The sequence below is a fragment of the Trichosurus vulpecula genome, chromosome 1 (assembly GCF_011100635.1).
Source record: "Trichosurus vulpecula isolate mTriVul1 chromosome 1, mTriVul1.pri, whole genome shotgun sequence".
Taxonomy (NCBI): Eukaryota; Metazoa; Chordata; class Mammalia; order Diprotodontia; family Phalangeridae; genus Trichosurus; species Trichosurus vulpecula.
The window spans coordinates 360,400,091-360,423,994 of record NC_050573.1 but is presented as its reverse complement, the minus strand read 5'-3'; the positions used below and the strand labels follow the sequence as shown (position 1 = coordinate 360,423,994).

The 23,904-nt window shown below is 39.4% G+C and overlaps 1 protein-coding gene and 1 pseudogene across 1 annotated transcript in view; one reads left to right on the top strand and one right to left on the bottom strand.

Annotated features, from left to right (window-relative positions):
* Positions 1 to 23,904, bottom strand: part of LOC118828121 (tubulin polymerization promoting protein) — a 138,290-nt gene that overhangs the window by 22,925 nt on the left and 91,461 nt on the right. The gene's annotated exons all lie outside the window — the stretch shown is intronic.
* On the top strand, positions 12,542 to 14,215 carry LOC118828111 (annotated as a pseudogene).

The window sequence follows — 23,904 nt, the reverse complement described above, 5'->3', positions numbered from 1 at the left end:
ACAGAAAGATCAGAGGTCAAATCCTACCTCAGACATTTATCACCGGTGTGACCCTGAGTAAGCCACTTAATCTCTGCCAGTTTCCTCATCTGCAAATAGTAATAATAAGAATACTTCCCTCCCAGGGTTGTTGTGAGGAAAATAGCTGAAACTCTGTACAAACCTTAAGGTGCTATATAAATGCTAGCTATTATTATTATAATTATTAAAGTCTGTGGCTGTAAGATCCAGGGTGCATGCAAAACTGACCCCTAGGACATCTCAAAAGAATCAATGAAGCATCCTCTGGTCAGCCTGTTCCACACCAGCTGTGCAGGGAAGAGAGATGGCTGATCCTCCCCACTGGGACTCTGTGGTGATCAAACCGACAAGACTTAGGACGTCCATACACACAAGCACAGGTACAAAGGCAGACACCAAATGACTTTTTCTCCCAGAACCCCCAAGTCTCTCCTGGCTACCGCTGGCCTGGGGAACAGAGAAGGGCTGCGTTTTAAGGACCACTTTTGCTGACTGGCTGACAAACTTAAGAGAATCAGATTTCATAGACTGACTGGTCTAACCCATTGATCTAATGCTAAATGCCCTGTGTGGTACACAGCCCGCAGCACAGGCCTGCGGTAGGGGGAGCAGATGGCGAGAACTTGGCCAATCTCCATCGCCCAAGATTAGCAGGTGGGATATTTATTCACCTTTTCCAGGATTAAGTGGTCACATAGATGGAGCCCTTGGTCTCTGGTATGATCTAGGTACTCAAGTGATCAAAGTGGGTCTGAGAGGCCACCCCCCCCAGGGCAGAGGCCCTCAGGTTGCTAGAATGCACATATACAACCTATATCAAATTGCTCACCATCTTAGGGATGGAACTAAGTTGTTCCCTGCCCTCAGTCAGATACTATCTTTTCTTCAAAGATTATGTATTTCCTCCTGAAGGCCTGAAAACACCATGACTTGATTAAGTATTTTCTTATATTCTCTCATCACTGCATATATTCATGGTCTTGTCTCAGATCTTCTGAAACACAACCCATCTAGGATAGAAGCTATTTAAAGGCAGTAGCTTTATGCTCCCAATAAGGTTGTGCCAAACATAACAATAACACTTTATTTAACTCTTTAAGGTTTGCAGGTTAACAAAACCCTGTCTTATAATTACCCTGTGAGGTAGATGGCGCAAATATTATAATCCCTATTTTACATGGGTAAAGTTCAAGGAAGCAGCACATTGCAATGAAAAGGCCCTGGATTTGGGTTTGGATTCCCCAGTGTAACTTTTTTTTTTTTTGAGGCAATCAGGTTTAAGTGACTTGCTGAGAGTCACAGAGCTAGTCAGTATCTAACGCCAGATTTGAACTCAGGTCCTCCTGACTTCAGGGCTGGTGGAGACTAAACTGAGAGAGATTAAGGAACTTGTCCGAGGTCGTGTAATCATAATTACTAGCGTTAAGATTTGCACTGAGTTCTGACACCAAATCAAGCCTTCTTTGCACTATGTAACAGTATTTTTTAGGAAGAGCTAGCTTAATTTGTCTAAAGTAAATGATAAGGAGAGTCAGGCTCCTGTTTTAAGATACAACGAAATTTAAACATTTTTTTAAAAATCTTAAACAAATATAGAACTTTTCATCATTATGCTTTGGCTCAGTGTTTCATAACACATTCTGTCATCAATCCCCACAAAATATAAATACAAGGGAAAGGGGAAGATGGGCAGTGGGAGTATCCTTATGTCAATCCATAGGAAAGTGACATGTGCCAAATATTCTGCATTTTTCACTGGGGTGGGATAAAAGTGAATAGGCAAAATTTATAGAAAACTAACCTATATTGTAGTTGGGAAGATAGTTGGGTACAGTGGGAAGGATAAGGGATTAGGAACACCCAATGACCTGAGGCCTTGGTCCTGGCACTGCCATACACTAGTTATATAACCCTGGGCAACTGACTCAACCTCTTTCTCAATTTCTGAATCTGTAAAATGAAAGACATATGTTACCTGTTTCAGGGGGTTGTCATGAGGGAAATACTGTTTGTTCATTTTTGGTGTTTTTTTTTTGGTGGTGGTGTTTGTCCTTTGTTTTCTTTTTTTTACCTTCATTTTTTAATTTAAAATTTTGAGTTCCAAGTTTTCTCCCTTCCTCCTTCCCCCTCACCCATCCCTAAGATGGTAAGCAATTTGATATAGATTATATATGTGCAATCATGTAAAACATATCCAGATTAGTCATGTTGTGAAAGAAGAAACAGAACAAAAGGGAAATACACACACACACACACTCACACACACACCCCAAAAGTGAAAATACTATGCTTCGATCTGTATTCAGACTCCGTCAATTCTTTCTCTGGATGTGGATGGCATTTTCCATTATGATTTTTTTTTTTTGGACATGGCTTGAATCATTGTATTGCTGAGAAGAGCTAAGCCAATCAAAGATGATCATTGCATAGTGTTGCTGATACTGTGTACCGTGTTCTCCTGGTTCTGTTCAATTCACTCAGCATCAGTTCATGTAAATCTTTCCAGGTTTTTCAGAAATCTGCCTGTTCATCATTTCTTACTGTATAATAGTATTTCATTACATTCATATACTATAACTTGTTTAGCCATTCCCCAGGGGATGGGCATCCCCTCAATTTCCAGTTCTTTGAGTCACATACTTTGTAAAGCTTTAAGCACTATGAAGAAATATTAGCTATTATTCCAGGTGTATTTCACTCTGTGACATAATTTTTGTACCTACTTGATTATAAACTCCTTGAGGAGAGAGACTTTGTCTTATTTGTCTTTGTGTCTCTTCCCAGTTCCTGGTGCAGGGCATTGAGGGAGGTGCTAAAAAATATGTTTGTTGAGTGACTGAAGGACTGCTAAATATAGACAACAAAAGACCACGAACTAGAGGCAAACTTTTGTTAAACACTCGTGTGTGCATATCCATCCACCCTAGACACCCCTGCTGCTACCCTATAGCAAATAAGTGTTCAGCTGCCACAAAAAGAGAAAACCTTATTTGAAACCTTTGTGTCTCTCCCCATATTCTAGCCACAAGTTTCTCCATAATAATTATAATGAGTGTTGTTGGTTGTTGGCACCTTCAAGCTTTGGTACTTTTGAAACCCGAGTATGTACATAGGAATCCAGGTTAAAAACCACATTTCACAGGAGGTCTCTTCCATTGTTTCCATTCCAGCAGTGTGCTGATTTTGAAAGTAGTTCCTATCTATGAGAACCACCTGCCACACCCTACCTCAGGAGTCAGGCTTTGGGGTAGCAGTCACTTAGGTTACTTTGTCCTGGGCTCTGTGTTGTACCTGACTCCATAAATAGGAAACTTCTGAGAATGCAAGTGCTCTGTACTGCTTCATTTGGCACTTTTGATTATCTCCCTTCTTTAGGATGCTCTCTACTCCCTTGTTTTTCCTGAGACTGCTCTCTCCCTGTTTTTCTCCTCCCCATCTGACCACTCCTTCTCAGTCTAATATGCTGCATCATTACCCATTTTCTGCTCTTTTGACATAGGTGTACCCAGTGCTCTGTCCTAGGTCTTCTTCTCTCTCAGTGGCCTTATTTGCTCCCAAAGTTCAATGATCATCTTTGTGCAGATGACTTTCAGATCTATAAATCCAGCCGTCATTTTTCACCTGAATTTGAATCTTGCTATCAGTTGCCTATAGGATATATCCAACTGCATGTCCTACAGGCATCTTATATCTAAACAGAGCTCATGATTGCCCATTCCTTTCTCTTTCTCCACCAAATCCCCCTCTTCTTCTAACTTCCCTATTTCTGTTGAGGGTGCCATCATCTTGGGGACAGTTCAAACCCCAGGAGCTGATTGTTAAAATTTCAGTATGAGCAGTTATACTTTGGAAATTAGCAAACAAATCAGGACTTAGTTGATTTTTTTCATCATCTAAACTCAAGAAAGTCACGGAGAAAACATTAATAAGTATGTGATGTCTACTTTTTTTTCCTCTAGAGAGCCAGCTGTTAAATATTTGTCAGCATATTTCTTCCTAGTCTCATGACTTTCCTTCACCCCCTTAGTCAATCAGTTGTAAAGGATTGTGAGTGCTCTTATCTAACATTTGACTCCTTGTCCCTACTCAAGCAGCCAGCAGCCTGGTTCAGACCCTCCTCACCTCTCACCCGACTGTTTGACTTTTGGAACACTGTATTCGGCGTCATTCCTCTCACTCACTCGACATTTTGCCAGCATTATACAACATTCAATTTTTCCCTGGGCCTTTGCACAGGCTAGATCTTCACCATATCTGGAATGCTTTCCCTTCTCCCTTCCACCATTCAGAGTTCCCTAGCCACCTCCTAGTATCAGCTCAAGTGCCATCCATCCCCTGCAGGAGAGGGGCCTTTCTGATTCCTTCTAGTTGCTACCACTTACTCCTATTTCAAAATTAATCTGTTTTTTGATGTATTTTATGTTTACTTATTGGCATATGCATATACACACATAAATACACATATAATATATACACACAAATATATATGTATGTGTATATATGTGTGTATATGTATATACCTAAATTATATATTATACATAACATATTAACATGTATTACATATATTAACATGTATTAATACAATCTAATTATATATTATTTATATATTTATATTATATAATTTATAATAATATAAAATTTAATTAATATATTACATACATATGCATAGATTAGATATATATAGCATATATTATATATAAATGTATAAAATTGCCCTCCAGTAGATATACTGTGAGATCCTTGAGGGCAGAGACCATTCACACTTTTGTTTTTATATATCTAGCATATAACATAGTCCCTGGAACATAGAAATTATAATAATTAGTAATAACTAACATTGAAGATTTTGCAAAGCACTTTACATATATTATCTCATTTCATCTTCACAACAATCCTGGGAATTGGAGCCTGTTTTATCCCCATTTTATAGATGAGTAAACTGAGACTGAAAAAGTTTAGGTGACTTGCTCAGGGTCACACAGCTAATAAATGTCTGAGGGCAGATTTGATCTCAGGTCTTCCTGATTCCAACTCCCAGTGCTCTCTCCACTGTGACACCTACCTGCCTTTCAAACAGTAGGTGCTACATACATGCTTATTGAATTAAATTGAACTTCAGACAGCCTGTTAAGCAATGGAGAAGCGTTCACAGCACTGAGGATACAACCAAGTACATTGTGACTACTTCGCACATGTTACCTGAATAACTTACAAAATGAATAGCACCACTGTATTCTTATAAGTGGCATTTCCCCTTCATGGACTAGGACCCTGTGGTGTCAAAAGTCACCACTGGTGTCAATGTGTCAATCAAGCCTGTAGGCATGGTCACTTTGGTCTTTCATCTGCCCAGCCCTGCCTTCTCACCCCTCCTCTAGATTACCTATTTCTTCCACCTAATGCTTGCTTCTGATAAAGGGCTATAATCTTTAGAGGTCGTCTTGTGAGCTTACTCCTGGTAAAGACCCACACAATATTGGGGTGTCTTTTCTATTTTATTTGGTTGGTGGCAGGGGGAGAGACTTATTTGGCTAGCAGAATAATGCAGCAGAAAGACTTCTGTATGTAGATTCAGAGGTCCTGGGCTTCCTCCAGCCTTCCTTCACCACTGCCTCACTGTGGGATCTTGGGCAAATCATTTAAACCTCTGGATTTCTGTTTTCTCTTCTGTAAAATGAAGAGGGTGAACCTGATGACTTTCTAGGGACCCTTTCAGTTCTATACCTATGATTCTTCTATGATTAGGAATGCTTAAAAGCTCTCTCTTCATGCCTTATTATCTAATTTGAGGGACTATTTTGTAAAAATGCCAAATCTCCTTGCATTACATATTTACTTACATAGCCTGAACACTTCAGAAGGTAAATATGTATCATAAAATATAGTACTCACTTTGATTCATCTCCATATGCATCTAGATCTGTAAAGAGAATTCCACGTTGTCCTGTGACTACCTTTATAAGAACAAAATAATTTCTAATACCATTTTTATCTTACAATATTGATTCACATGTTTTACTTCTTTTATCCTCAAATTTACATTTATATTTTTCAGCCTTCAGTTTTAGAGAACATCATCAAGAAAACTGTTTTCACATCATGATTTCCTTTTTCCTTCTCTGAAACATCATCAGTATTGACAAAAGATACTTCTTAAATAGCAAGCACTATATTGTTTCCAGCATTAAATTAATTAAAGGAGCAGCTAGCCACTGCTTATCAAGTCAGAGTTGGGATAGGGATGAGAGGGCTGGTAAAAATTAGACAGTAAAAAAAAATCAGTCAGTAGTTAATCTTCAGTTCATGTCAGTTGCCTTGTCTCCCTTCCTTCTTTATCTCTCCTTCTTCCATTCCTTGGGGTGGATAATGCAGATTTGTTAGTTTCTAATGCATGTCCTACACCAGTGGTGTCAAACTCAAATAGAAACAGATCCCTGCAGCTGCAAATTAACTTTACCAATGTTTGTCCCAGCCACACTGAAAGGATCAGCCAGTCCCTGTGTCAGAAACCCCTGTTCTCCAGGGTGGGGGCTACAAGAAGGTAGTAAACTAAGGTTGTAGCACTTGCCTAGGATCCTTCCTTCCTTCTTCTATACCAAAGATCCTGAAACTTTGAAACTTGAAAACATCAACTCTTGAAACTTTAAAGGAAACTCTAAGTAATATCTTTTAAATGCTTTGCAAATATACCCGCTTCCTTTATTTCTCACAATCATACAGATCCTGGAACCTCGATTAAAGGAAGATTTTGCTATAAGTGTTACTGGCTTAGCAAACATGTTGAATTTAGTTCCTGTTGATTTTGTCAATGGTTCCTATATAATAGTAACTAGGGTCTAGTAAATGAAGATTATTGGTTCAAAAATCTCTGATGGTTAACCAGAGTATATGATTAAAAGTCAATTATTTGAATAATTTGGGGCAAAAAAAGAGGAAATTTTGTGATTTTATATTGTGTTAGAAGTTCTGGGGATATGGGGAAAGGGAGACATATTTATAGAACCACCACCTGATCACTGAATGATAAACAAGACAAATTCATAGAGTTGGAACTATTCATTATGATGTACCAAGGACATATTATTCCAAGGTATTTTTTTGTTGCAGCTGGCATTGGTTTTATAATAGAAAACATAAGACAAAGAATGACACTTAAGCATTATAAAACAATAAGGCAATTATTATCAATACTCCAGTGCACCAACAGCCTCACTCCTGGAGCCACCAGGCATAGACAGGGGCCTGGGAAATGAAACATGGATTTTACTTGAACAGATATGTGCCCTTGTTTATTGTGGACGAGTACACACACATAAAGCTATGATTATGGGTGTATACTCCCTGTATCTATATGGGCATGTGTGAACATATTCATTATAAATAACTTCTTTGAATAGTTTACGGGAAAAAAATGCCCCCAAACCAGAACCATTTAAAACTTACCAAATCTGTGTAATGAAATTTCTTCCTTCTCTCTCTCTTTCTTTCTTTCTTTCTTCCTTCCTTCCTTCCCTCCTTCTTTCAACCCACTCATTTTATAAATGAGGAAATTAAGGCCCAGAGAATTTGAATGATATTCCTAAGGTCACTTGGGTTGTGAATGTCAGAGCCAGGTTTTGAACTGAGATCTTCTGACTCCAAAACTGGTTCTCTTTCACTTGTTGTTCAGTCATGTTGGACTCTTTGTGACCCCATTTGGTGTTTTCTTGGCAAAGATACTGGAGTAGTTTGCCATTTCCTTCTCCCAGTTCATTTTATAGCTGAGGAAACTGAGGCAAATAGGGTTAAGTGACATGCCCAGGGTCACACAGCTAGTAAGTATCTGAGGTCAGATTTGAATTCACTGAATCCAGGCCCTGCACCCTATGCCACCTGGTCCCATACGTATGTGTGTATATACCTGCTTTCCTTAATGTAACCAATAAAAGGTTGCCCTCATCCCCATGATGCTGCTAATTCTTCAACCAATGGTATGATTTCCTCACTTATTCTGATCTGTTCTTTGTTCCACCCATATTAAAAAGGAGTTGAGTCTTCAATTTTTTATCTTTGGCTGAACTGAGGCAAGCTATTGACCCATTCAACTGGCAGGTAGTTCTCCTGTTAATAGAATGCTGTCTCACTCAGAGAAAATGTGTCTCAACCTAACTTTGTCAAATTTGACTTGTGACAGACACACTGCCAGAGTTCTTGAACAAATGGTCTACATATTGCGTGTGGCCCACAACGTTCTTGAGAGTGCTACCCAAACTAGATTAAAATACAATTGCAAAATAATTAACAAAAATACAATAAAACATAGTTAATATTATGTTTTAAAGCTAAATAAGAAGCTTTGAGAATCTTTATGTATGGTTTATGTAGCTAAGTTTTATTTGAGTTTGACACTACTGCTCTGCACCGTTCTGATTAAATGAAATAACGGTTTTAAAATGCTTAGCATTGTGCTTGACACAAAGTAGGCATTTAATAAATGCTTTCCCCACCCCCACCCCCCTTTCCTTCCTTCTGACCTTCCTCTGAAACTTCAGTGAAGTATAATGGGAAGGTACTGGAATTGGAAGATTGGAGTTCTAATTCTGGATTTTCTACTGATTATTTGTACTAGAAAGCCCTAACTTACTTGGGCTTCAGTTGTCTCATCTATAATAAAATGAAGAAATTGGTTTATATGATCTAAAATAGACTTTATTGTCTGTTTCCTTTGGTGTCTTTTTCTTCTTCCAGCTCTATGACTGTGAACATTCCCCAAAGGCCAGTCCCTGGTCTTATGCTCTTTGCTTTCCCTCTTCTTCTTTATAGGACTCTTCTATTGCTATAGATTCAGTTGTCTGTAGTCAAAAGAAGGTAAGCGGCTGGAGCTCAGGACAAAATTGAAGACAGAGATTTTCAAATCAATGGTTTCCTTGAATGCCAAATCTAAACTCTGCAAATTTTCAAGATTGCACTCTCCCCCCATCCCCAATCTAACCCCATGTTTCAACAATCTGCCAGCAGCTGCTGTGGGGGTGTAGGATCCACCAACAACCAGCACACAGCAAGCTGCCAACACAAGTTCTTTTGATCTGCTTTACTAAGGAAAGTAGCATTAAGGGGTTAACAATCTCAATTTAATCGAACATACAAGTATCATTCACTTAGTTCATTGGAAAAAGCCAGCACCCTGAACTTCAGAGAAAATACAAACAAATTATAAACATCAACAGACAAACCAAATACAGTTCATAGTCACCAAGAAACCGTCAACATCTGAGTTCAGCCGGGAGGCCCTTAGAGCAGCTGCCCAGAGTCCATGCCTCCAGGAGTGAGAGCTTCTCTCAAATAGCTCTGTTCTTCCTTTTTACACACTCTTTAGCTGTCATCAAACTTCATCTGAGTGACCAGAACTCAGGTTCCTACTATTGGCTCTGGTCTTAGCAACTCCCCTTAGGACCCTGGGGGCTTCATGCCCATATAGGCTTAAGCACCTAGTAGATAGGAGTTTGGGCCTGGGGCTTTGCACCTATTAAGGTTCAATCAAAGACATTTAATTAATCATTTTAAAACAGTAAGAAAGTCCCACCTTAGTTGATATTACACCCCATTATACTGATCCAAATTTATTTCCCAACTACTACTTAAGACAATCTCTAATCAGATCGGTGTCCTTATGGTCCCACGAGCATAATAGCTTACTCATGTCCATCTCTATACCTATTGTTCAACTGCTCTTGCTCCACTTTCAATGAGGGCAGGAGATAGATAAAATTCAGATTTTAATGTGAGCAATATTCTATTTAAATGTGAGGTTTGATTTTATTCAGTGGTTGGGGTTTTGGACTGAGCATACGTAGGGAGTAGCTATGTGAATCTGTGCATCAGGGCCAGCAAAAATGGCATCTTTAATAGGTGAGCCATCTTGACTTAACAAACACCTCTTTCTAAATTTCTTTGTAAATTATTAGAGATTATGTCAGGGGTCAGTGAGCCAGTAGAGGAGGTTTGGAAGGAGACAGGGCAAGGATAAAAGTCATGAGATGTATCTTTCCTGGCATCACTGAAAGTACACAATGTAAGCAGCTAACTAGTCTTGAGAGGGATTGTTAACACGCTGAGTAAGAATAAGGATTTAAAAAGATCTTTAAAAGATTGCTCCAAATCATTAATAAGAAAAATGTAATTCTAAATTTTCACCACATGTCTAGTAAATTGCCAAAGATGACAAAAGATGGTATTAGTCATTCTTGGAGAGGCTGCAGTAAGAAAAGCATGATAATACATGGAACTGTGAATTGGTCCACCCATTCTGGAAAGCAATTTAGAATTATGCTTTAAATTAAATGTCTATACACTTTAACCCAGAGATGCCCTTTCTGGGAGACATCCCAAGGAGGTCAAAGACAGAAAAGTCCCATATATACTAAAATATTCACAGCAACATTTTTTTTGTGGTAGCAAAGAACTAGAAACAAATTATAAGCCCATTAATTGGGAAATGACTAAACAAATTGTGGTATCTGAATGTAATAGAAGATTACTGCACTATAAGAAACAATGAATATGAAGAATTCAGAGAAGCATAAGAAGACTTTATGAACTGATGTAGAGTAAAATATGCAAAACCACAAAAACCAACATGCACAATGACTACAATGGAAACAACAACAAAAAGAAACTAAACACTGTGTAATTATAATGATCAAGGAAGCATGGCCCTGAAGAAGACTTTAGAAAATTCACTTCTTAAAAAAAAAAAGAAAATTCACTTCTTTGCCTTCTTTATAGAGGTGGGTGACAATGCAATTTGGGGTTTTCTTGGCAATATGCAATATATTACATATACTGTCAAATTTTGTTGCTATTCTGCTAGGTTTTGCTCAATTACTTTGTTTTCTCTTTCTCTTATTTATTTATTTTTGTGTTCAAGGGATGGTTAAGGAGGGCTTTTTGGAATGAAGGTGATATAAAAGATACATAATATATGTGTGTGTGTATGTGTGTGTGTGTGTGTGTGTGTGTGTGTGTGTGTTTAAAGATCTTGACAGGCTGGAAAATTAAGCCAAATCTAACTACATGACATTGAACAGAGATACATTTAAAGTCTTTTTGGTTTCAACAGCTGATTTCATAAGTACAAGATAGTAAAGGTGTGCCTAAATAGCAGGTTATCTGAAAAAGATCTCAAGGTTTTAGCGGGCCACAACCTTGATATGAGTCAACAGTGTGATATGGATGCCAAAAAAGCTAATACAATCTTAGGTTATAGTGAGGGAAGCAGCATAGAGGACCACTCCACTCTGCTCTGGTCAGGCCACACCTAGAATACTCTGTTCAGTTCTGGGAACCACATTTTAGAAGGAAGGTTGATAAGCTGGACAGTGTCCAGAGGAGGGCAACCAGGGTGGAGACAGAGGAAAGATCCCCAGGTCGTGCCATATGAGAATCACTGGACAGAGTGGACTCAGGGAGGAAATAATAGTTTTCAAACATTAAGCGGATGATATGTGGAAGAGGGATTTTGCCTCTAGAGGACAGAACAAATAGAAATGCACAGAAACTGTAAAGATGCAAATTTAGGTTTAATATAAAGGAAAGTGTATTAAACATGGGCACGACCTCGTCAGGAGTTAGTGGACTCTCCTTCCACTATAGGGTAGTCCCTTATAACTCTAAGATTCTGTGACATTCTGCCTGATTAGTATTTCCTGTTCCATGTAATTAGAATGCTGAACTGATTTAGCTTCTAATTCTTGTAAATTATAGAACACATTCTTTTTTTAATGCTAGGGTTGAGAATAAAATTAACATTTGTTTTATCAGGATCTTGTTGTATGTGCTCATTAAGCTCTAACTCAGGAATAATTAGTGAGCTGCATCATAATGGGCTTCTATTACTTAAGTAGATATACAATGTGCCATTTTTACACAATCATTTCTACTTTTATTAATAGCAAGTTAGGAGATTATAATAATCTTGCCTTCAGTATAGTTGTATGTGAATATGGCATATGTAACACAGTCTCTCCAGATTTGGGGGGAAAAGATGTGATCATCTGGATAAATAAAAATCCTAAGAACTAGCACTCTAAGACAGGAAGATTCTCAAATTCTGGTTTTCCCTCTTATTATCTGTGTGGCCTCAGGCAAATCCCTTTCCTCCTTGGAGTTGCAATTTCCTCATTTGTAAAATGAGTGGTGTTAGGGATTAGACCTGGTAAACTTTAAGGTCCATTTCAACTCTAAATTTATTCTCCTTTGATTTGGATTCATTGGTATATTTCTATGTAGCCCCTACCCTTGGAGGTCCTTTCTTCTTTTTATTCAAGAGGATGTGAACTTACTAATTATCAGGGCAAAAATCCATGAAACCCTCTTATCTCCCAATGTGAGACGAAAAAGCCCAGCTTAATGCTGCTTCAGCCCGTGGAAGGGCCTGAACCTGGCTGCAAGAAATGGCAGCAGCCACCATGGAGGTACCCCCATCATGGAGGCACAACCCCAGCCTTGGAGGAGTAGAGCAAGGGTGGGGTCATAAATATTCCAATTGTCCACAATCTTTCATCAGATAAGACCAGTGTCTAGGTCACTGGCCCCCCCCACTTGACATATTCTTACGATAAAGATGTCAAATTTTGAGCAAGCTTCTGAGCCTAAATGCTTCAAGGTGTAGATCGTTTAGCTGACCCTGTTGCTGTTACTATGGGGCCAAAAGGGAGAACTGTAACTATTGAACAGAACTGGGGAAGTCCCAAGGTAAGAAAAGACAGTGTGACTGTTGGAAAAGCAATTGACCTGAAGGACAAATATAAGAATATTGGTGCCAGGCTAGTTCAGGATGTTGCCAATAACACAAGTGGAGTCTGGGGATGGCACTACCATTGTCATGGTCCTTCCATGGTCCATTGCTAAGGAAGGCTTTGAGGAGATTATCAACAGGGCAAGTTCAGTGGAGATCAGGAGAGGTGTGATGCTGACTGTTGATGCCATCATTACTGAGCTCAAGAAGCAGTCTAAACCTGTCACAACCCCTGAAGAAATTGCTCAGGTGCTACAGTTTCTATAAATGGAGACCAGGAAAGTGGCAACATGATGTCTGATGCAATGGTAAAGGTTGGAGGAAAGGGTGTCATCACAGCAAAAGATGGAAAAACATCGAATGATGAATTAGAAATTATTGAAGGCCTGAAGTTTGACAGAAGTTATATCTTTCTGTATTTTATTAACACAGCTAAAAGTGAGAAATGTGAATTTCAAGATACTTATGTTCTCTTACGTGAAAAGATCATCTCTGGTGCCCAATCTTTTGTACCTGCACTTGAAATTGCAAATGCCCCCGGTAAGCCTTTAGTCATAATTGCTGAAGATGGGGATGGAAAACATTAAGTACATTGGTTTTGAACGGGCTAAAAGTTGGGTTGAAGGTTGTTGCAGCGAAAGTTCCAGGTTTTGGTGACGAGAGGAAGAACCCTCTTAAGGATATGGCCATTGCTGCTGGTGATGTGGTGTTTGGAGAGGAGGGATTGACTTTAAATCTTGAATATATTCAAGCTCGTGACTTTGTAAAAGTTGGGGAGGTTATTGGGACAAAAGAAGATGCCATGCTTTTGAAATGAAAGGGTGAAAAATCCCAGATTGAAAAGCATATTCAAGAAATCATTGCGCAGTTAGAGATTACTGCTAGTGACTAGGAAAACGAAAAGTTAAATGAACGTCTGGCCAAACTTTCTGATGGAGTAGCTGTAATAAAGGTTAGTAGAACAAGTGACATAGAACTCAATGAAAAGAAAGACTGAATTACTGATGCACTAAATGCTACACATGCTGCTACTGAGGAAGACATAGTTCTGGGAGGTGGCTATACATTATTCATTGCATTCTGGACCTAGAATTGTTAATCCAGCTAATAAAGATAAAAAAAATTGGAACAAAAATAATTAAGAAGACACTGAAGATCCCTGTGGTTACCACTGATAATGGAGAAAATTTTACAAAGCTCCTCAGAGATCAGTTATGATGCTGTGCTTAGAGATTTTGTGAATATGTTTGAAAAAGGAATAACTGACCAACTAAGGTTGTAAGAACTGTTTTGTTGGATGCTGCTGGTGGAGCTTCTCTGTTAACTACTACAGAAGTTGTAATTACTGAAATTCCTAAAGAAGAGAAAGAACCTGGCATGGGAGGGATGGGTGGAGGCATGGGACACTGCATCTTCTAATTTCCTAAAATAATACTCTATCATTATGAACGTGATGCAAACAATACTCAAGGCAGTATTCTTTACTAATTTAAGAGAAGTGAGTTGAAGACAGAACTGAAACAAAGGCTGATGTTTAAGAAAATTGTGATAACCATCAGTTACTGGTTTTAGTTGACAAAATATGTAAAGGTTTACTGCTGCCACCCATGCTTAGAGGTAACTTATTTTGCATTTTATGAATAAAGACATTTGTATATTCCTAGCACTGGGTACAATATCCATGCACCAATGTTGTCTGCCAACTTAAACCAGCTGAGGCATTTTTACTATTATTCTGTTAAATCAGAATTTTAGTGTTTGCCATCACTAGAAGGAAAGTTCAGAAGCAGCCCATCTGTGCAAAGACTAATTAAAATTGTGTACAAAACAGAGAAATATCCAATTATGTGATGACCTTTGTGCAATACAATTGTTTAAAGTAAAAAAAAAATGACCAGCTTAAAATTAGAAGTTCTTCTCATTAAATCATTGCAAATCCATTGTGTTGATAATGATTTCAGCTGCTGTCTTTGAGGATTGTTACTGTGGCTTTGCTGCCAAACTCTATCCCTTATTTTCATTCATCCTCATTGTCCTCCCATACTATTTTCTCATCTGTAAAATGGGAACAAAAGTAACATGTGCATTATCATCCTCACTATGATCATAGATCCAGAGTTGGAAAAGATCTCGGGTATCATCTAGTCTTATTCCCTTCCCCCATTTTATAGATGGGGAAACTGAGGCAGAGAGAGGGTAAGTGACTTGCCGAGAACACAACGTAGTAGGTGGCAGAGCCAGAATTTGAACCCAAATCCCATGACATCAAGATCAGCCCTCTTTTTACTGCACCATTGTACTTTATAGGCTTGTTGTGAGAAAAGTGGTCTGTAAACTTTAAAGGGACTGTGAATTATTATTATTATTATTATTATTAGTCATTAAGCCATGTGGCAGGTTACTGTAGTTCAATAAATCATGGTGCTAATTAAACAAAGATTATGTCCACCAACACCAATAAGTTTCCTACCTAACCCTGAAGCTGCTATGTATAAAAACAACCAGTGGCCACACTCGCTGGCCCTGATACACAGCAACTGGCACTAAAGTCATTGTCCTTTTGGACCTTATGCTCTAAAATTGCTGTTTCAGTGTGAATCTGGATCTTGAGCCAAAATTTTGGAAAGGAGTCCTTTACCATTTGTTAATGTTAAAATAAACAAATATCTGTAAGCAGAAAGGAAGCCTCTTTCCTCTCTCCCCTAACCCTCCACAGGCAAAGGCTGGCTGAGGAGTATCCATAAATGCAGATAATTCAGCAGCCCCATCTCTGGAGGCTCAGGCCAGCAACAAGTCATTTGCCACAGTGACTTTGGGAGCGCTGACCTGAACATCCCGTTGCTCCATAATCGGCATGAGTTCTGACAGAAACACCACCCATTTCTTAACTTATCCCTTACTTTCAAGGATTCTTCTGCCCCATCACTAGTCCTATGCAAGGGATCCAAATTCTCTTCCTAGAAAGGGTTATTGGAAGCCCAGCAGTCCAGAAATATTTCATGGAAAGGACAAAAAGGAATGTATTATAGGGGAAAATCCAAACAAATGACTTCCTCATAAACAGAGCAATAACATCAGATGTTGGAAATACATGTCAGAATGTCATTGCTCATAAAACAAACACAATCTCCAGTTAGCCCTCAACAGTCTCTCCACACACTCAAGAGTCTGCTCACTTCGAGGACTTTTCTTTCCACCCGGCCAGCAATGCTATGATAATGGTCTATCACTCAAACTAGTAACCTAGATACCAAGGGCATCACTCACAAATCTTTAGTGGCTCCTTATTGCCTCCTGAGCAAAGTTAAAACACTTCAAGCTACCACTCAAGGCCCTCCCCAGTCTGGTAACACCCTAACTCTCCATCATTACTATGAACTCTCCGTCTTATTCTCTTCCTTCCATTTTGTCTATGCTCTTGCTAAACAGGACTACTCTCTACCTTGCAAATGCCCTTTCAATTTTCCTTTCATAACTTTTGATCACAATGTTCCCTATGCCTATAATGTCCAACATCCCTTTCTTTGTCTGATGAATTCCTACTCCCCCTTTAAAAGCTAACTCCAATGCCAAGTCCTCCCAAAAGCCTTCTCTTATCCTTCTTTGGACCTCATAGTACTTTATTTTGTACTGCTCTAGTGAACTTATCATGGAATATCATGTATTAAAGATTTTGGTGTTTGTTTTTATTGTATCTCCAAGAATTGTAATCTTGATGAGTTTAGGGAGAGTGCATTTATGTTGTTCTTGTGGTTCATCCTTTGTTCTCGAAGAGGACCAAGGACATCATGAGTTAAATCCAAATCACTCAGTGCCTGGGATGTCACGAGTATATAAGAGGCATTAATGTACTGCAGACACCATGGGTCCACTGTAAACATTAGTTGAATTGACTATGATTTACTCATAGACAGCTAGGTGGCACAGCAGACAGAGTGCCTGGCCTAGAGTAAGGAAGGCCAATCTTTCTGAGTTCAACTCTGGCCTCAGACACTAGCTACGTCACCCAGGGCAAGTCACTTAGCTCTGTGGGCCTCAGTTTCCTCATTTGTAAAATGAGCTTGAGAAGGAAATGGCAAACCACTCCATAATCTTTGCCAAGAAAACCCCAAATAGGGTCATGGAGAGTCAGACACAACTGAACAACAACAAAAATTAATTGTTCCGTCGGGTTCTGCATCCCAACCAAATGCCCACTAGAATCTGGTAATCCATTGGCTTACAATTTAGTACTAGGTTTGTCCAACTTTTATGACCTTATAATTCCTTGTTTTTGGAAATTTTATGAACTTACTAAGGGTAACCTGTGATCTGACACTGTGACATAAGAATTCTTGGGAAGGAAGTTTATCCAGATTCAAGGACAGGGAGAGGGTTATGTACCAATTTCCTAGTTGTGTGTGTTCTATGTAGAATAGAATAAAGTCAAATTTTCAACAAAACATGTCTTTTTTGTGCTCTGCCTGGTTTAGGTGGCATTGTTTAATAACTAGCCAGTGAGCCTACATTCACTGATAAGAACCATGAGAGACTGTGGTCACCCTTTGGGTTATTTCTACTTACTATTTGCTGGTCACTGTGCTGAGAGCTGGGTATAGAAACACAAGGAAATAAATCTGAAGAAGCTTACCTTCTACTGCAGAAAGAGAGGAGGAGAACAGGAAAGACTTGTGTCACAGGGACAATTCAGGGGACTTTAGGGACAAGAAGAATATTCACAGCCTTTTTCCTGAAAGTATTTAAACTGTTCAAGCATACGAACTTGCAATCACCTATATTTGTTGACTGAATGAATATTACGTGCACAAAATACATAGGATCTCACTAACTTAATTCCATCTTGGAACACATATGTACTCTCTGTCTTTCCCTCTTTGTACACACACACACACACACACACATACACACACACAGAGATCAGCTGATAGATCTAGTTATATATAGATTTCAATCTATATAAAGAGATTGTGTATATACACATACACATATATATATGCATGAATGTATGTATACACATACATACACACACATATATATATCACAAAAAATTATCTATAAACTCTATCAGCTGATGGCTGGTTCCATGGAGTAATTTTTTTTAAAAGCCAAAAAGCAACAACAATCCTAAATGCTTGATCTTCTAAACAGCTCTAAAATGAAAAGAACTGCCAGAGACATCAGTATACACATCACTTTGTATGAAAAATCCTAAAGGATGAGCTCATGGTTCCCTTTCCTCTAGTGTCTTATGGATAAAACTAAGCAGTGGAGACTTCTGTGGATTTGCACATGCTTGTTGTCTCCCATCCTGGAATACTTCATCCACAACCAGCCTTTGATTCTTGTTCCTTCTGACTCACTAACAAGAAATAACATTTGCAGGAAGCCAGTAAGAAGATGAAGCATGGGTTCAGCCATTCTTTCCACAACTGTAGGCAGCACATATAGAGAACAGAGCCTGCTGCTGCTGCTGTTACTGGGTTGAAAAGTCCTAATCTTTGGCCGGGGCAGGGGGCCTGTGGTGGCAGCACCTGCTGGCAAGAGAGGGCTGTTCACTGGGACACATGGAGGAATGGGACTGGTAGAGTCTGGGGCAGGCTGAACCTCTCTTCCTACAGGGTGCTGAACCCAAAAATCTACTTTAAAAAGCATTTTGACTCATTTTCTATAAAGTAAAAATATTTGTTTCATAGACTCCTGTTGATATACTGCTGAAAATATGCTCAAACGGGGCAGCTAGGTGGCACAGTGGACAGAGCACTGGCCCTGTAGTCAAGAGGACCTGAATTCACACTTACAAGCTGTGTGACTCTGGGCAAGTCACTTAACCCTGACCGATAAAAAAAATACACTGAATACAAACACAGACACAAACATCATTGTTGAACTTGGTATCCTAATGGACTATGCAAGGAGCCAGCCTAAGAACTAAATGGAGAGATAAGGAAATGCCATTTAAGAGAGTGGCCCCTGACTGAGTGTACAGTGGAAGCAGGAGGGACTCAAAGCTTGTGGAACCAAATGTTGTAAACTAAAAATAAGTCAAATAAATTTTTAAAAAAAGATGGGATAGAATGATTGCAATAGGGCTGTTCTGATGAAGAACTTAAAAACCATAACATTCTATCTAAATGTGAGTATTTTGTGTGTACACACTTTGCCTTTGTCCAACATTCTGACTTACTTCCCAGTGATGATACTCTTTCTGCCAGTGCAGGCCACCACTTATCTGCAGCTGATAGCCTTGGAGGCTTACATTGGCACTAAAGAGGTCACTATGCTGGTATGTCAGAGATGGTACTGGAACCTAGGTTTTCTTGACTCTAAGGCCAGTCCTCTACCATCATGACCTTCTGCGTCTGATTTATTATAATGATGCTGTCAAAATCGTTGGTTCCTGCCAAGTCCCTGGCTTGCTCACATGAGTGGGACTGATCAATAAGGAAAGTAGACAGAATAAGATAAGGCCATTCCCTGTTACCCGGAAACAACAGTGAAGAGCTCCTGTATGATGAAGCTAGCAAGTGCCCTCTTTGCATATGTAAAGGAATAGCACGTTACCTTAAAAGACATGGCAGGAGGAATTCTTTTTCTGCTTATTTGTGTCTCTTCCCCCAGCCTCTAGCAAAGGGCCTTCCTTACACCTAGAAGGCACTTAATGAATTTAATGAATAAAAGAAAGAATGAATACTTGTTTTCTCTGAGGTAATAGCTTTATGAAACTTCTTTCCCTTATGTCAGCAAAGATTTTGGTTCTGCATTTGAAAGACCATGGGAACATGGGATGGAGAGTTGAAAGGGACCCTGGAGATAATTTAGTCCAACCCCCTCATTTTACAGATGAGAAGACCTAAGGCACACAAAGGGAGTGTGCCTTGTCCAAGGACACATGAGTACACACAACAGCAGAAGAGGGATTCACACTCAGGTCCTATGACCCCATAGTCATTGTCCATGATATAGAGATGCAGGAGCAGGGCTTCAATTTCCACAGAATCCAGATGGACTATGTCCAGAGCAGCTTGAATATTCTTTCATTTTAAGGAAAAGCAGTTAGACATAAAGTTGGTTTCTAGAAGAAAAAGCAAACCCTGACCTGCTTAGCCACCTCAAGTTAGGACATCTTTTTTTTTTTTAGATGCCATATCCTTTGGTTCACAGAAGGAAAACAAATATGGCTGAACCAAACTCCCAGAGTTAAAAGACAGTTAAGAGACACTGCTTCGGAGTAAATGGAAATACTTCATTTGAATTTTTATTTATTTAACCTATTTGCTGTACTATAAAAGCCCTGCAGCTGTTTGTCAGTGAATGGCTGCCAAAAGGTACTTGCTAACCTCATCACAGTTCAGGGTCAAGACATTTTTAGATAGGTCTGCCAACTGGACAAAAGTTTGGGTTTGAAACCTGCTTGAAACAACATTTCTAAATGGCCTTTTCTATCACCTTACCTAAACCTCTATTAGTAGGCTTAATGAGTCATCAGGGAAAGAATTTTAAGCCTGAATTTTAATTCTCTGGTAAATTTCTGAAAATTAACTTTCTTTTGGGAAAGACCATTGTTTTCTATCCAAGAAGGGATCTATCTATAGAGTTCTTTTTCATCTTTCCAGAGTCTGCTTTGAGCTGGGTTGTGCTTTGAGTCAGATGTGTGCAAGCTAGGTTCAGGTAAGTGTCCCAGCTTTGCACAAGTGGAGGATTCCTGTAAGGGGAGAATGGGAGATAAAGTAGTAAAGATGGGGTGGGGTCAGTCTGTGAAGTGCCTTTAATGCCAAGCATAGAAACTTTATTTTGAAGGCAATAGGGAGCCACAGAAGGTATTTGTGTTGAATATATTCTCCACACCCATAATGATGAAGGAAAACCATCCCTGGCCACTTGGCCCCTAAATGGGCCATGCAAGTTTAGGAAGATAACTCTGAAGTGGGGGATAAAAGTAGGGGTGGATAGGAAAGAGCCAGAGCCAGAAACATCAGCCATTTGGGAGGTTTTGCAATAACTGAGGCATGATGGAGGATGTGATGGAGTATGGTGCCCAAAAGACTAGAAAGGAAGTGGGGGAGATGGTAGAGAAAATAAGGAAAAACCAACAAGATTTGTTACCTGATTGGACATGGTTGTCAATCACATTTGGGAGTCATCTCTATAGAGGTGATGGCTAAAGAGTAGATAAGTTCTCTGAGGAAGAATGTGTTGAAAGAGAAAAACATAAAGCAAAGGACTGAACCTTATAGAACACCCAAAATGAGAAGGAATGGAGACAGAGAAGGCAATGAAGGAAAAAGAAAGAAGCAGCTTTAAAGGTGGAGAAGGAACACAAGGTATCACAGAAAGCCCAGAAGAGGGTTTCAAAGTAAAGGGGGGATGGTCAGTGGTGTTAATGGATTCATAAAGGTCAAGGGAAATGAGGAATAAGAAAAGATCTTTGAATCTGGCAATGTGGAGATCAATGATGGTCTCAGAGCAAGTACTTTCAGCAAGGGCCAAGTCAAATTACATTGGGTTGAGAAGTAATAGGATTTGAGGGAATGGGTATAGACTAACCACTTGAAGCATCTGGCAATGAAAGTAAGGATAAAAAGGAGGACATAAAGGTCAAGCTTTTGTTTGCAACCATAATAATAATAAAATGATAATAACTAGCATTTATATAGTGCTTTGAGGTTTATACTACCAAGCTACCTCTGCTTATTTTTGTTTGTGTGCTTGTTTTAAAGATAAGAGCACTGTGCACATATAAGCAAAGGGAAGGAGCCATTCTGTAGAAAGGGAGACAGCTGAAGAATGAGGTGCACAGGTAAGATTGTTGGGGTGTTCAAAGGTAGACAAGGTTTGGAATTGTTAGTGGCCATGGAGCAGCCCTAGGAAATCAACAAGAAATTAATAAAAGGAATGCTGAGCATCCATCAGGATCTACTTGAAGTAAGACAAGATAGATTTGCACTAGGCCAGGTTGGTGATATCCCATGACATTCTTGGGCATGCTCCAGCATACAAGAGGAGAGGAAAAGAATGGATGATTCCAGAGGGGTACAGAGAGCATATAAAAATGTTAAGAGGAGGAGGAAGAGAAGGAAGAGGAGAAAAAAGAAATGTGGGATATTTATGAGGGTAGTATATAAAGTGGCATACCATGGGGGGCAAGCTAGGCAGGGAATCAGGTGAGGCCAGAAGGTCAATGGCCTGAGTGATATAGTAGTAAGTGACTGGAAATGCCACTGAGACTGCAGAGCTAGTTTAGTGGATATAGGGGTAAGAGTGAGTTGTCAATTAAGGATCCTGTGGTAATGGTGGGGAGGGAGGAATTAAATTCTAGATCTTGGTGGGTTCAGCAAGGATGAAGTTCAGGCTGTGGCCTTACTGATGGTTAGGAATAACAAAGTAAGAAAGAAGGAAGGAGACACTCATTTATTAAGCACTGACTATGTGCCCGACACTGTGCTAAGGGCTGAGAACAGATCCCGAGGTGATCATTAGCACAAAGTCCCATCTGTTCTCAGTACAGGGACTTCATCACAGACATTAAAAGCCAATAATCTTCCACGTGGAAACACTTTAGGGAAAGAAAAAGTGAAAAAGTGTTGTGTGTTTCCTCAATACTGAAAGGATAGTTTGAAAAACATGCTAATGATCCAATAGAGTATAAGATCCATGAGGTCGGTAGTGCCAATTTCATTTTGGTCTTTGAATTCCCAGTGCTTATTACAGTTTCTGGCATATGGTAAATGCTTAATAAATACTTCTTGATTGAGTGATTCAAATACTTTTATTATACTAAAAGGACATCCTCTGTATCTTATGCTGGGAAAAACATGATCCTAGGAGTTAGGGCTCCAATTCTACTTCCTTTAACAGCTCTGTGACCATGTGCTAATCATTTTACCTCTGAGCCTAAGTTTCTTCCTCTGGTAAAATGGGGAACATCATATTTACACTACCTATGAACAGGACTATTGTGAGGAAAGTGATTGTAAATAAGCCTTAAAGTCCTATATAAATGAATTGTTGCTGTTGTTACGATTATATATGTGAAAATGCTTTAGAAACCCTAAAGTGCTATACAAATGTAAGCTACAATAAAACAGAAAAAAGGAAAAGGACTTTAGTGCATGCATCTTTTATCCAGTGGAAATTTTGTCTAGTGGAATTCTTTGTGGCCGGAAAACCAGTGATTATGCGATTTGGGCCAGGATGTGGACATAGCTGAATTTTATAGATCGAGATGTTATTGAGAAGTTAGGCACTTGTTAAAATGTGATTCTATTGCGATGAGGAGAACAACGACCAGGAGCTCCATGAGGCCAAGGGCTTTTTGTTCATCTAGCCTGCACTTTCTACCTGCCTCAGTCTTCTCACATAATGCTTATGAGGCACAGAATAGGTGTTCAATCTACTTTTGGTAGTTTCATGAATGAATAAACAAACAAGTGAGTGAAGGAATGCCTAGCAAGAGATAAGCTCAGCGTTTGGCTCTCAGTCCACACCAAATCTCTGCTTCACTAACCCTAACCCAGGGCTGCATGGGCCCAGACAAGGATCCCCAAACTGGGCCCATTTAACACTTATATTTTCCCTCAGGCCCCTCCTACTCATCAACACCATTTTAATTGAATAGCATTTTTGGATTACGATCCAAACATGCTTGCAGGCTGACAAGTAAACAGAACTGAACTGGTTGACAGCAAAGTCTCAGGGAAGGGATTTTCAAAACTGTTAAACCAGTTATTGATTGACCAAAACATCACTCATTCTTCCTACTCCACTATTCCTAACCTTCTCCTCTGCCTCTTGACCAGTAGGCCATATCCCAGCTGTCTTCTTTGTTGAACGTGGTCAAGAGGTGGACACCAGGGGAGTGTCTATGTCTGTTCTAGCGAACCATGATCAATGATTTTAGGAAGAGCATATATATTGAGAGTGAGATCTAAGGGGTCAAGGAAGTACAGTCAAGACTGTACAGTGAAATAGCAGTGAAAGGGAGAGAAAACAGGGCTTACGACAAGATTTGGTCAGTCATAAAGGATAAGAGACCACAGAAGGGATTTTGTAATGATTGGATCACCCAAATAATAATGAAACACATAGGACATATATGTGCTACTCTGTAA